General features: G+C 46.5%; 1 protein-coding gene across 2 annotated transcripts in view; it reads right to left on the bottom strand.

Annotated features, from left to right (window-relative positions):
• The window catches only part of GNG4 (G protein subunit gamma 4), a 66,828-nt gene that overhangs the window by 33,193 nt on the left and 19,938 nt on the right, over window positions 1–13,697 (bottom strand). The window contains exon 2 of one of the 2 annotated variants that reach the window (XM_079900056.1): window positions 2,724–2,842. The gene's annotated coding sequence lies outside the window, so the exon portion shown is untranslated. The remainder of the gene's footprint in view (window positions 1–2,723; window positions 2,843–13,697) is intronic. The other variant, XM_079900055.1, reaches the window with a different exon arrangement.

Here is a 13,697-nt window from a genome sequence, read left to right as displayed (position 1 = left end):
GTGCCTTCTTTCTCAGCACATAAAAATACGTTTATGTCTTTTTCATCATCTCAAAACAAGCACCAACAACACAACATAGAACCCTCCCTTTCCCCCATTTCCACTGTTGCTCAGGAAGGAGGTGGAGAGGTAACTACAGATGCACATAGAAGGGCCCCCTAAGTAACTAAACGTGGAGATGCTAAAAATAAGGATGCAAAGCCCTGTCCCCAGTACAGGGATGACAAGCCTGCCCACCTCACCCCCCTGCTCTGCTGCCCCTGGGCTCGCTGACCCCATTTATAGGATGTCACTCTTGTTGCCGTCAGTGACTTATAAGCCACTTCACACGTGCACGTTTCTGTCCTGTCTCCAAGTGGCCAGTAAGGATTCTCAAGCATATGCACACCCAGAGCCCAGACTGTGGCGCCACAGACCAGAACCTGCATTTCACAACCTCCCAAGGTGATTCTGGCACGTCCCAGAGGTGGAGCACCACGGCTGGCAGTAAATCGTTTCCACTCCGTCGTTCCTGTATGTCCATCAGATCACCTTGGAAGGTGGGTGTTCGTGTACCTTCAGGACTCTTTAATCGGTCCTTTACAAATTTTCATGGGCATATGAATCCCTGGGGATCTGGACAAAATGCAGATTTTTTGATTAAATGAGTTGGGGTTTGGTCCAAGATTTTGCATTTCTAACAAGCCCCCAGTTGCTGCTGGTCCGGGGACCACACTTTGAGTAGCAAGGCTCTGAATCACCAAACGTTAATACTGGAAGGGACCTCAGAGGTCCAGGTCCTACCCCTTTATTTTTCGAATTTTCAAGGAGGTTAAAGAACTTAATTTTGCAGAGATCTTTAATGGAAGTGGAAGGAAGCATTTCCCCGATGCTGCCCGGGCTGGTCGCCCCTCCTCAGCCTGGTGGGGCCTTCAGGGCACTAAGAGGCCGTTACCCATCACTTGGGCTAGCCTGCTCTCCCAGGACGGGCTCTCCCCTCGAGTGACCCTAAACCAGCCTAACTTGGGCATGCAATGGCAGGGAGGATTCCCCCACCCGCTGTGGTGTCAAGATAACCCAGGGACACAGTTGGCCCTGGAGAAGGAAATGGCTTTTGTCAAATGGAGCTAAAGGCAACTGAGTCTTTTAAAGAAAGGACCCCCTGGGAAGGTCTCTGAGGGCCTCCCTCCCCTACCTGGTCAGGCACCTCTTAGGTTCCACATCGCTGCCCTTTCAAGACTGTAACTGAGAGGGGACCCTATGGGGCCTTCCCGGGACAGAGCCCTCCCCCATATCCTCCACTTCAGCTCCTCTCTGAAGCACCTAGATGACAGTGTCTGATGCACATTTCCTGAGTTGTTCTGTACATCCTAAAACCCCCGTCAAATGGAAGAAATTAACTACCTGACGACCACGAGCATGAAGCCCCCAGACCTACTGGGGCCTGAGGATTGATGATGTGACACCGTCCTGTGACCTCACCATCAGTGAATCAGAGAATTGCGCATGAGCGGATCACATACCCTGGGACTCCCCTCTCTCACTCAGCCTTTAAAATGCTTTCCTGAAACCTACCAGGGAGTTCGGGCGTTCTGAGCACTAGCCGCCCTGGACTCCTTGGTTGACGCCCTGCAAAGAACGCTGCACTTTCCTTCACCACCACCCGGTGTCAGCAGACTGGCTTTACTGTGGGCGGGAGAGTGGACCTAAGTCTGGTTTGGCAACAAGGCTACCCAGACACCATACCTCCACGGGAACAGATGGATGTCTCTCTCCATATACGTATGCGTGCATGTGCACCCACCTTGACCCAAGAAGAAACGTGGAAGTAGGGAAGAATGGAGATGCAATGAAGCTGAACATGAATACTGGCCACCGGTGGACCACGAACTTGACCCTTGGCTTTTTAGAGGACAAGGCAGAAGGAAAGGGAAACGAGCCAACTACTCAGGAGACTGGCTCTGTCACCTCGGTGGTCAGACCTCTCTCTCCTCCGGCACACGGGATACACTCACACAGACAGCTTTCCCAGGGAGGTTCTAACGGGCTGCATCCTGTGGTGTATAACTGGGTAAACTCAGAGTCAGGGGCAGGGCAGTGCAAGGTGGTTCAATCCCCAGTGCTGCCCATCTGACCTGACTCGGGATACAGTGCTTAGAATTTCATCGTGCCTTTTCAGCCACCCTCCCTAACATGACTTATCTCCACAAGCCCTTGCTATGTGTCGGCTGGCAGAGTGCTGCAGTCCGTCTCTCTGGGAAATGCCTGAAAAACAGCTGTTGCCAGTGAGCACAGCCCTCTAGGCCTAAAGGGACCAAGCAGCTTAGACTGCAAGGTGGGCTGGGTGGGAGTGTTGGTTCACCTTCACCCCCTTTGTCACAGCGAGTTGCTGAACAAGGGTGCCTGCCTGAGTAACATCTCTGTTCCTAGTGGGGAGAGCACACAGCTTGATTCCCACCCCGGTCAGCAACCCATGGACATGGCTTGGTTCTCCTCCTGATGCTCCCCCAGGAGGGGGCACATCCATAATGTGAGGGATGATGTGAGGAGGGGGGTAAAACAGGCTTCATGAGGGCCCTACATCTGGGATGATGACATCTGCTAGAAGAGGAAAGTGATGGTGTGAGGACCTGGCCACCCATCAAGGAGCCTGCCAGCCCAGCCTCACCCCAGGCCCACACACGCACTGCTGGCAGAGACACCTGCTCTCCAGAGAGAACCTGCTCTTGGACAGGGTACGTTACCTCCTCACCTGCTGAGAGATGGCACAGCGACAGGCCTGGGCAGGGGATGGGCTGGCGGCAGTGGCAGCTGACAGTCGTCAGATGAGAGGCTGAGTCAGGGCTCCTGCTTTGAGGCTCACCTGGAAGCACAACCAGAGATGGGTCACCAGGTGCAGCAGAAGCCAGGCGTCTCCCAGACAGCCCCAGCTCCCTCCGTGCCTGCCCTCGAGCTCAGCAGCTGTCTCTCCCATATCAGACCCCAGGGGAGACGGTGAGCTAAAGGCAGAAAGAGAAGGCCCCAATCCGACAAAGAGCACAGGGGAACATCTGGAGGCCACAGGCCACCTGGGGCCTCCCGTACCTGCACGCTGCCCTCACCCACCCCACTCCAGCCAGACCTCTGCCAAACAGGAACAGTTTAGATGTTTTCTTTCTTCTTATGAAAAGATACGTCCATTGTAGAAAAATGTGAGTATAGAGAAAATTACAGCAAAGAAAATAAAGACAGATTATAATGCATTTTTTTAAAATTTATTTATTTATTTTTGGCTGCTTGGGTCTTCGCTGCTGCGCACGGGCTTTCTCTAGTTGCGGCGAGGGGGGCTACTCTTCAGCCATTGCGGTGGCTTCTCTTGTTGCGGAGCATGTGCTCTAGGCGCCCGGGCTCCAGGAGTTGTGGCTCGTGGGCTCTGGAGCGCAGGCTCAGGAGTTGTGGCGCATGGGCTTAGTTGCTCTGCAGCGTGTGAGATCTTCCCGGACCAGGGCTCGAACCCGTGTCCCCTGCATCGGCAGGTGGATTCTTAACCACTGCGCCACCAGGGAAGCCCTACAATGCATTTTGCCAGAGACAATTTTGGTTAACATGTTGATGCTTATTATTCTCACACATCCTAGGAATAACCTGATTCCAACCAGAGGACATTTAGAAGAGATGATTTGATTAGATGGCTTTAAAGCAGGGGACTCTCCACGGAGAGACAATGAGCCCCGCCAACTCCCTCCCCCAGAAAGGCTGACTGTGGGACAATGGGCTCCCTCCCCCAGGGCTCCCAGCATCCTGCCCTAGAGCATCCATCTCCCAGGATCCCAGTGAACTTGGACCAAAAACAAAGGCCAGACAGGAATGGACTGACAGCGCTGTTTATTCCCCCAGCTAGAGGGGCATCCAAATGCGCTTTGGTTTGAGGTCGTTTGGGCCCGTTGTACGGCTTCACAAACACCCATGCCTGCTGTTTCCAAAGTGATCGTTTCTTCCTGTCACAGTAATTTGTTGCATCTGGGTGCTTCCCATCCCCCCAAATTGTTAAGACTTTTATGGAGTTTTATTCTCATCTCCTTCCCTGTTTTGTTTTCTCATCCTCTGCCATCAGAAAACCCTTTTTGGGCTATAATTTGAGAAGATACACGCACCCCAATGTTCACCGCAGCACTATTTACAATAGCCAAGACATGGAAACAATCTAAATGTCCATCGACAGATGAATGGATAAAGAAGATTGGTAGGACTTGCCTGGCCTTCCAGTGGTTAAGACTCCGAGCTTCCAATGCTGGGGGTGCATGTTCGATCCCTGGTTGGGGAGCTAAGATCCCACATGCTGCACAGCGTGGCCAAAAAAACCAAAACGAAACAAAAAAGATGTGGTACATATACAATGGAATACTTCTCAGCCACAAAAAAGAATGAAATAATGCCACGTGCAGCAACATGGATGGACCTAGAGATTATCATACTAAGTGAAGTGAGTCAGAAAGAGAAAGACAAATCCCATGAGATCACTTACATGCGGTATTTAAAATATGACACAAATGAACTTTTCTACGAAGCAGAAACAGACTCACAAACATACAGAACAGACTTGTGGTTGCCAAGGGGGAGGGTTGGGGGAGGGATAGACTGGGAGGTTAGGATTAGCATCTGCTTTAAAGAAAAGGGCACATTGACCAGAAGTAAAGAATGCCCATGTTAAAAATAAAGATTAAATGCCTCCCTTCCTGGGACACCAATGCTGGGACTCCTTCGATGATAAGACTGCCTTCCCAGGTGCCAAGGCCATGCTGACTCACTGCTGTGATGTGCTGGTCTGTTTTTTCTGAAAGCTTGAAGGAATGTATCCCCGACTTGTTTAATGTTCTTTGTTCTGACAAGATACAAAACTGTGCTGAAAACCGTGCTTCTCTGGAGCAGTTCCTCAGAATTATCTAAGATGCTGTCTTCCGGGCTACAGTCTTCAGTCTGGCTCCAATCACACTCTTTCCTATTCCTATTATAGACTGTTGATTATTTTCATTGACATGGCCAATGAACTAGACTTGCCCCAGCATCCCTTGCAGGTAGGTGGGGCCTTGTGAGTCTTCTCACCAGTGGAAACTGAGTGGAAATGCAGAGTGCCACTTCCTGCCTGGCCTGAACAATCCGTGTGTGTATGCCTCCACACTCGTTCCCCACCCCATAATCTGGACCGTGGACATGTCTGCGATCAGCCAGGACGGGCAAGCACAGGGCCTCGGGCAGTGGCTCCCCAAGCCCCGTCCCTGGACCAGCAGCACCTGGGAGCTTGTCGGGAATGCAAATTCTCAAGCCCCACTTGGACCTGCTGAGTAAAGACACTGGGAGTGGGAGGTGGTTTAATCAGCCCTTCAGGGGGTTGGGATGCTCAGGAGAGACTAAGAACTACAGTCCTGGGGCAGGACCGAGAAGCAAAGTGTAAGGAGCCCGTATCTCTGAAATGCACTTACAGCTGAGCTGCCCTGTCCACCCGCACTGCTTGCCTCTGGGCTCGGAGGTGATGGAGAGAAATATTTCTGTGCATTTTATGTCACTGTCTTTCTGGGGCTCTCTGTCACAGCAGCTGTGCATCTCCCTAAGCAATACAGTGTTTCAACAGAGGTCTGTAGACTGCTAGGGAAACACTGTGGCCTTGAAAATACTTTTAAGCCTTGAGACAAAAGTACTAACTTAATGCTGAGAACTATAAAACATTAATAAAGGAAAGTGAAGATGATTCAAAGAAATGGAAAGATATCCCATGCTCTTGGATCGGAAGAATTCATGTTGCTAACATGGCCATACTACCCAGAGCAATCTACAGATGTAATGCTATCCCTATTAAATTACCCATGACATTTTTTCACAGAACTAGAACAAATAAATAATCCTAAAATTTATATGGAACCATAAAAGACCCAGAATTGCCAAAGCAATACTGAGGAAAAAGAACAAAGCAGGATGGGACTTCCCTGGCAGTCAAGTGGTTAAGATTCAGCGCTTCCAATGCAGGGGGCAGGAGGCATAACCCTCCCAGACTTCAGACAACACGACAAAGCTACAGTAATCAAAACAGCATGGTACTGGCACAAAAACAGACATATGGATCAACGGAACAGAATACAGAGACCAGAAATGAACTTACACACCTACAGTCAATTAATCTTTAACAAAGGAGGCAAGAATGTACAGTGGGGAAAAGACAGTCTCTTCAGCAAGTGGTGTTGGAAAAGTTGGACAGCTGCATGTAAATCAATGAAGTTAGAACACACCCTCACACCATGCACAGAAATAAACTCAAAATGGCTTAAAGACTTAAATATGAGACATGATACCATAAAATTCCTAGAAGAGAACATAGGCAAAACATTCTCTGACATAAATCGTACCAATGGTTTCTTAGGTCAGTCTCCCAAGGCAATAGAAATAAAAGCAAAAATAAACAAATGGGACCTAATCAAACTTACAAGCTTTTGCATAGCAAAGGAAACCATAAACAAAATGTAAAGACAACCTACGGAATGAGAGAAAATATTTGCAAATGATGCAATTGACAAGGGCTTAGTTTCCAAAATACACAAACAGCTCATACAACTCAATAACAAAAAAGCCAAACAACCTAATCGAAAAGTGGGCAGAAGACCTAAACAGACACTTCTCTAAACTAGACATACAGATGGCCAGTAGGCACATGAAAAGCTGCTCAACATCACTAATTATTAGAGAAATGCAAATCAAAACTACAATGAGGTATCACCTCACACCAGTCAGAATGGCCATCATTAAAAAGTCTACAAATGATAAATGTTGGAGAGGGTGTGGAGAAAAGAGAACCTTCTTGCACTGTTGGTGGGAATGTAAACTGGTGCAGCCACTGTGGAAAACAGTATGGAGTTTCCTCAAAAAACTAAAAATAGAGTTGCCATATGATCCTGCAATCCCACTCCTGGGAATATATCCAGACAAAAACTACAATTCAAAAAGATACATGCACCCCTATGTTCACAGCAGCACTGTTCACAATAGTCAAGACATGGAAACAACCTAAATGTCCATCGACAGATGAATGGATAAAGAAAATGTGGTACATATATACAATGGAATATTACTCAGCCATAAAAAAGAATGACATACCATTTGCAACAACATGGATGAACCTAGACATTATCATACTAAGCGAAGTAAGTCAGAAAGAGAAAGACAAATACTATATGATATCACTTATATGTGGAATCTAAAATATGACACAAATGAACTTATCTACAAAACAGAAATAGACTCACAGACATAGAGAACAGACCTGTGGTTGCCAAGCGGGAAGGGGGAGGGAAGGATTGGGAGTTTGGGATTAGCAGGTGCAAACTGTTATATGTAGAATGGATAAAGAACAAGGTCCTACTGTAGAGCACAGGGAATTATATTCCATATCCTGTGATAAACCATAATGGAAAAGAATATGAAAAAGAATATATATCTGTATAACTGAGTCACTTTGCTGTACAGTGGAAGTTAACACAACCTTGTAAATCAACTATACTTTGATAAAAATTTCTTTTAAAGAGTGCTAACGTAAATTCTATTTGGAAAACCCAATACAATACAATCCTTGCATCAATTATAGCAAGGATTCCACCTTGGGAAGCTGTGTGCATGTTTGGGTTTAACATTTCTGGGCACAGACTGGTGGGGTGGGCCTGCTGAGCCCCACGTGTCCCCAGGAAAAAGTCACCTCATTGGAGAGCGAGCCCAACAATAACCCTGTATTAATAGCCATGCCTTGGGCTGAAGCCACAATTTCTGGTCCTGCATGGTGTCTTCACATAGATTTCCTCTCTGGTCCAATCCCCATAGGTGAAAGGAGCTACACGTAGAATGTAAGGAAGCCACTTTGTCACCCTAAAATCCCACAAGTGACACTGCTTCTGGCAGGAAAACTGGGGACAGGTTCTCCTGGCATTCAGAGTGGTCATCTAGGGTCCCTCCTCCCCAGCTTTAGGACAAAGATTTCACACACTGAGTTCACATTTTGGAGTGTCCCCCTCCACCCCACCCAGTAATGCAGGTCACATTCGCTTCGAAACAAAGGCTCTAAAAGGGAGGGAGATACTAATTCACCCAAAGAGTCATAACTTCTGCAACAGCAAAGGGTGCAGGCTTCCTCTATGTACATATGGAAGCACAAAGTGGTGTCTTAACCTCACTTGACAAACTCTGCTCTTTCTCAGTCATCCTGGGATGGAGTTGAAAGTCCCAACTCCTGAGGGGAGTGGCAGAGAATCATGTGCTGTCACACATACAGACCACTCTGGCTCTGTGTCTGTGGTGGGAACACGGTCCCCTTCGTCCCCTGGTCAGGGGCACGGCCATCCCCGCTCCTGTATGAGCCACTTTGCAAATTAAATACAGTGAGAGTCAAGCTTGATGCGTTTTACAATCTGAGTCTCAATTACTCAGTTTACATCTTGATCGCCTGATAGCATCTGCCTGACCTAATAACATCTAATCACACAGATGCTAACCAGGTACGGGGCTAAGAAGCATTCAGCATGGCATGTACTGGAGTGGACTTGAGAGACAAAGGATCCTTAGGAAGAGCACGCTGAGTCTGAACAATGCTGGAGCCTCTGCTGGTCGCCAGTCACCCAGTGACTGCCCTTATCTGGTCCCTACTAAGGTCAAGAAAATTAGAGAAGGTTGGCAGACCAGCTGTGATATTACAGGGCATTTGACAAGTTGGTGCAGAATAAAAAAGAGGTCCATCTTCCCTGGGATCCTCCACTCCAGACACTCTCTAAGTATTTCTTCGGCATTGCAAATGGAGTCCAAAGTCTTAATCGAGAGGAGCAAGCATTAAAAAACCTAATAGTGGGGCTTCCCTGGTGGCGCAGTGGTTGAGAATCTGCCTGCTAATGCAGGGGACACGGGTTCGAGCCCTGGTCTAGGAGGATCCCACATGCCACAGAGCAACTAGGCCCGTGAGCCACAACTACTGAACCTGCGCGTTTGGAGCCTGTGCTCTGCAACAAGAGAGGCCGCGATAGTGAGAGGCCGCAATAGTGAGAGGCCCGCGCACCGCGATGAAGAGTGGCCCCCGCTTGCCACAACTAGAGAAAGCCCTTGCACAGAAACAAAAGCCCAACACAGCAAAAATAAATTACTTAATTAATAAACTCCTACCCCCAACATCTTCAAAAAAAACACCTAATAGTGCTCTGCTGCTTTTATATCAGCCCTCACAGAGTATGAAGCCAACTTTTTTCTGCCTGCTGGGTTACATATTCCAGTTAGTCAAGCTGGACCATGATGCTGAAAGAAGCTGAGTTGATGCAGAAGAGTTGGTGTCACAGCCAGAGATCTGAAGATGCTACACTGCTGCCTTTGAAGATGGGAGGGGGCCATGCCTCAAGGAATGCGTGCAGCCTCTAGAGGCTGGAAAAGGCAAGAAAATGGGTTTTCGCTTAGAGAGCCTCCTGGCAAGTCTGGTTTCTTCTGAAGAGACTCTCCTTGGCCTGCAGATGGCTGCCTTCTTGCTGTGTTCTCAAATGGTCTTCCCTCTGGGTGTGACAGTGCCCTAATTTCTTCTTTTTATGAAAACGCCACATGACCCGATTAATTACCTCTTTAAAGGTCTATCTCCAAATAAAGTCATTCTGAATTTGGTGGGAGACACAATTCATCCCATAACATTCCACCCCCTGGATCCCCCAAAATTGATGTCCCTCTTCCATGAAAGATAAATTCACCCCATCTCAACAGGCCAAAAGTCTTAATCTATTCCAGCATCATCTTGAAGTCCAAAATCTCATCTAAATATCATCTACATCAGGTATGGGTTAAGACTTATTCATCTGGAGGCAAAAATTCATCTCCAGCTGTGAACCTGTGAAACCAGACAAGTTATCTGCTTCCAAAATACCACAGTGACAGGCATAGGGTAGACATTCCCACTCTAAAAGGGAGAAATCAGAAAGAAGAGCGGGGTCACGGGGTCCAGGCAAGTCCTTTGAAAGACAGCGTGGTATACGTCAGACTACGTCGAATCTCATTTTGACATGACATTATTTCGACAGAAAAGCTACTTTTCCAAAGTGGGAAGTGACTGACAGAAGAGGTGATACTTTTGAGTTTTCCATGTAATTTCTGATCGAGAAAAGGATAACTGCTGTTCTATGTCCGCTCCTAGCATTATTCAAGAACGAATTTTCTATTAGCATTCTTAGGGCAAACCATTAATTTTCACATTCCTGGAGAATTCATCTTTTTTAAAAAAAAATAAGATGATTTTGTTACAAAGCATCCGGATTTTACTTTACATTGTGTGGGCATGCACGCACGTGTGTGTGTGTCAATTATTTCTCAGATTTTTACTTCCTATGAGATTTTAGGAGTAAAACAGATCAAATAAGATTTCTTTGTTGTCTGTGGCTCCATCACAGTTTTCCTCTCACCTTTAGCAACTTGTTATTTGTCTTGGTCAAGGGTGCTATTTACAAACAGGCTCCTGAACGCCACATCGGGAGGACTGTTAGTCAATTGCAGCGCTTGGGAAAAACCTGTAAAACATTGCTGACTTCCTTTTTTTTTGGCAGTATGCGGGTCTCTCACTGTCATGGCCTCTCCTGTTGCGGAGCACAGGCTCTGGACGCGCAGGCCCAGCGGCCATGGCTCACGGGCCCAGCCGCTCCGCGGCATGTGGGATCCTCCCGGACCGGGGCACGAACCCGTGTCCCCTGCATCGGCAGGCGGACTCTCAACCACTGCGCCACCAGGGAAGCCCTGCTGACTTTCTTAAACCTGGGAAAGAACTGACCTTGAAAGTAGCTCCCGGGAGGGGTTTGGACAAATGTATAATGACACGTATCCCCCATCACAGGATCATATAGAATAGTCTCACTGCCCTAAAAATCTTCTGAGGATTTGTCCAAACCCATAGAAGGTACACCACCAAGAATAAACCCAAATGTCAACTGTGGGCTTTGGGTGATGATGATGTGTCCATGTATGTGCACCACTTGTAACAACTGTGCCTCATTTGTGGAGGATGCTGATTAGTGGGGAGGCTGTATGTATGTCGGGGTACATGGGAATTCTGTACCTTGCATTCAATTCTGCTGTGACACTAAAACTGCTCTAAAAAGTCTGTTAAAAAAAATCCTCAGTGCTTTACCTAATCCCTGGCAACCACTTATCTTTTTACTGTCTCCATAACTTTGCCTTTTTCAGAATGTCATACAGTTGGAATCCTACAGTATATGAACTTTTCACATTGGCTTCTTTTATTTAATAAAATGCATTTAAGATTCCTCCACGTCTTACAGATGGCCAACAGGCGAGAAGATGCTTAAGATTGCTAATTATTAGAGAAATGCAAATCAAAACTACAATGAGGTACCATCTCACATCGGTCAAAATGGCCATCATTAAAGTCTACAAATAACAAATGCTGGAGAGGGTGTGGAGAAAAGGGAACCCTCCTACACTGCTGGTGGGAACGTAAACTGGTGCAGCCACTGTGGAAAACAGTATGGAGTTTCCTCAAAAAACTAAAAATAGAGTTGCCATATGATCCTGCAATCCCACTCCTGGGCATACACCCAGACAAAACTATAATTTGAAAAGATACATGCACCCCTATGTTCACAGCAGCACTATTTACAATAGCCAAGACATGGAAACAATCTAAGTGTCCATCGACAGATGAATGGATAAAGAAAATGTGGTACATATATATATACAATGGAATACTACTCAGCCATTAAAAAAAGAATGAAATAATGCCATTTGCAGCAACATGGAATGCAACTAGAGATTATCATACTAAGCAAAGTTAAGTCAGAGACAGAAAGACAAATATTGATACCATATCACTTATATGTGGAATCTAAAATATGACACAGATGAACCTATCTACAAAACAGAGTCTCAGAGAGAGCAGACTTGTTGCCAAGGGGTGGGGAGGGGAGGGAAGGCATGGATTGGGAGTTTGCGATTAGCAGATGCAAACTGTTATCTATAGAATGGATAAACAACAAGGTCCTCCTCTATAGCACAGGGAACTATATTCAATATCCTGTGATAAACCATAACAGAAAAGAATATGAAAAGGAATGTGTGTGTGTATATATTTACATAAAAAAACGGAATCACTTTGCTGTAGAGCAGAAGTTAACACAACACTGTAAATCAACTATACTTGAATAAAATAAGTTAAAAAAAGATTCTTCCATGTCTTTTCATGGCTTGATAGTTCATTTTTTTTTAGTGCTGAATAATATACCATTGTATGGATGTACCCCAGTTTATCCATTTACCTACTGAAGGACATTGGTTACTCCCAAGTTTTGGGAGTTATGAATAAAGCTGTTATAAAAATTACTGTGCAGGTTTTTTGTGTGGTTATATGTTTTTAACTTCTTTGGGTAAGTACCAAGGAGCACTATTGCTAGATTGTACGCTAAGAGTAAGTTTAGTTTGGTGAGAAACTGCTGAACTGTTTTCCAAAGTGTCTCTTCATTTTGCGCTCCCACCAGCAGTGATGAGAGTTCCCGCTGTTCCACATTCTCACCAGCATTTGGTGTTTTCAGTATTTTGAATTTTGGCCATTCCAAGAGGCGTGTGTATCTCGTTGTTTTTGTTTTGTTTTTTAACATCTTTATTGGAGTATAACTGCTTTACAATGGTGTGTTCGTTTCTGCTTTATAACAAAGTGAATCAGTTATACATATACATATGTTCCCATATCTCTTCCCTCATACGTCTTATCTCGTTTTAATTTGCATTTCCCTGATGACATATGTTGGGGAGCATCTTCTCACCTGCTTATCTGTCATCTGTGTATCTTTTTTTGGTGAGATGCCTGGTCAGAACTCTTACCCATTTTTAATAGGGTTGTTTGTTTTCTTATTGTTGAGTTTTAAAAGTTCTTCATGTATTTTGGATACCAGTCCTTTATCAGATATATTTTGCAAATGTTTTCTCCCAGTCTGTGGCTTGTCTTCTCATTCTTTTGACCTTCCCACCCTTTCCGATGCTTGTGTGCAGGGCCTCAGGGCCTCGACTCTCAGGAGACTAGTAAGGCACCCCAGAGTGCAGAATTTAAGGAGGCACTCCGTCTCAGGATCCTGCAAGAGTGACACTGCACTTATACAACCCTGAGATCCAGGGTCTCCTTAAATTTTCACTGCAAGCCTTCTATGTGTTAATATCCTTAGGGAGGAAAGCTAGACCACCCATAGTAGAGTGAAGTCTGAAAGAAATCCCAAATCTCTTACCTTCAAACACATGTAACTGGAAGGCATTTTGAGACATTAATCTACACCTGCCCTTTCACGGAGGGATGGGTATGATCGGTTAAAAAGCAGACACAGGGCTTCCCTGGTGGCACAATTGTTGAGAGTCCGCCTGCCAATGCAGGGGACGCGGGTTCGTGCCCCAGTCCGGGAAGATCCCACATGCTGCAGAGCACGCAGGGGTCAAAATGTCTTGTCCAGAGCAGGAGGAATTGCCCCCAGCACCAGGGTTGCTGGGTGGTAGGGGGGCTGTAAAGCCTTCTTAGGGGGAGCATGAAGGGTCGGTAAGACCCCAGCACAGAACGGCCACCTGATGCCCTGCGGCAGAGAGGGTCACGGGCAGCCCTGAGGAGTGTGGGACACAAGACCACCAAAAGCCACCGGTCTCAAGGGCTCATCCCAGCTACCGTGTCTCATTGGTCACCCAGTGGACAGATGCCT

This window comes from Stenella coeruleoalba (assembly GCF_951394435.1).
Source record: "Stenella coeruleoalba genome assembly, chromosome: 16".
Lineage (NCBI taxonomy): Eukaryota > Metazoa > Chordata > Mammalia > Artiodactyla > Delphinidae > Stenella > Stenella coeruleoalba.
The sequence above is the reverse complement of the archived record's forward strand: the minus strand, read 5'-3'. Positions and strand labels throughout refer to the sequence as shown.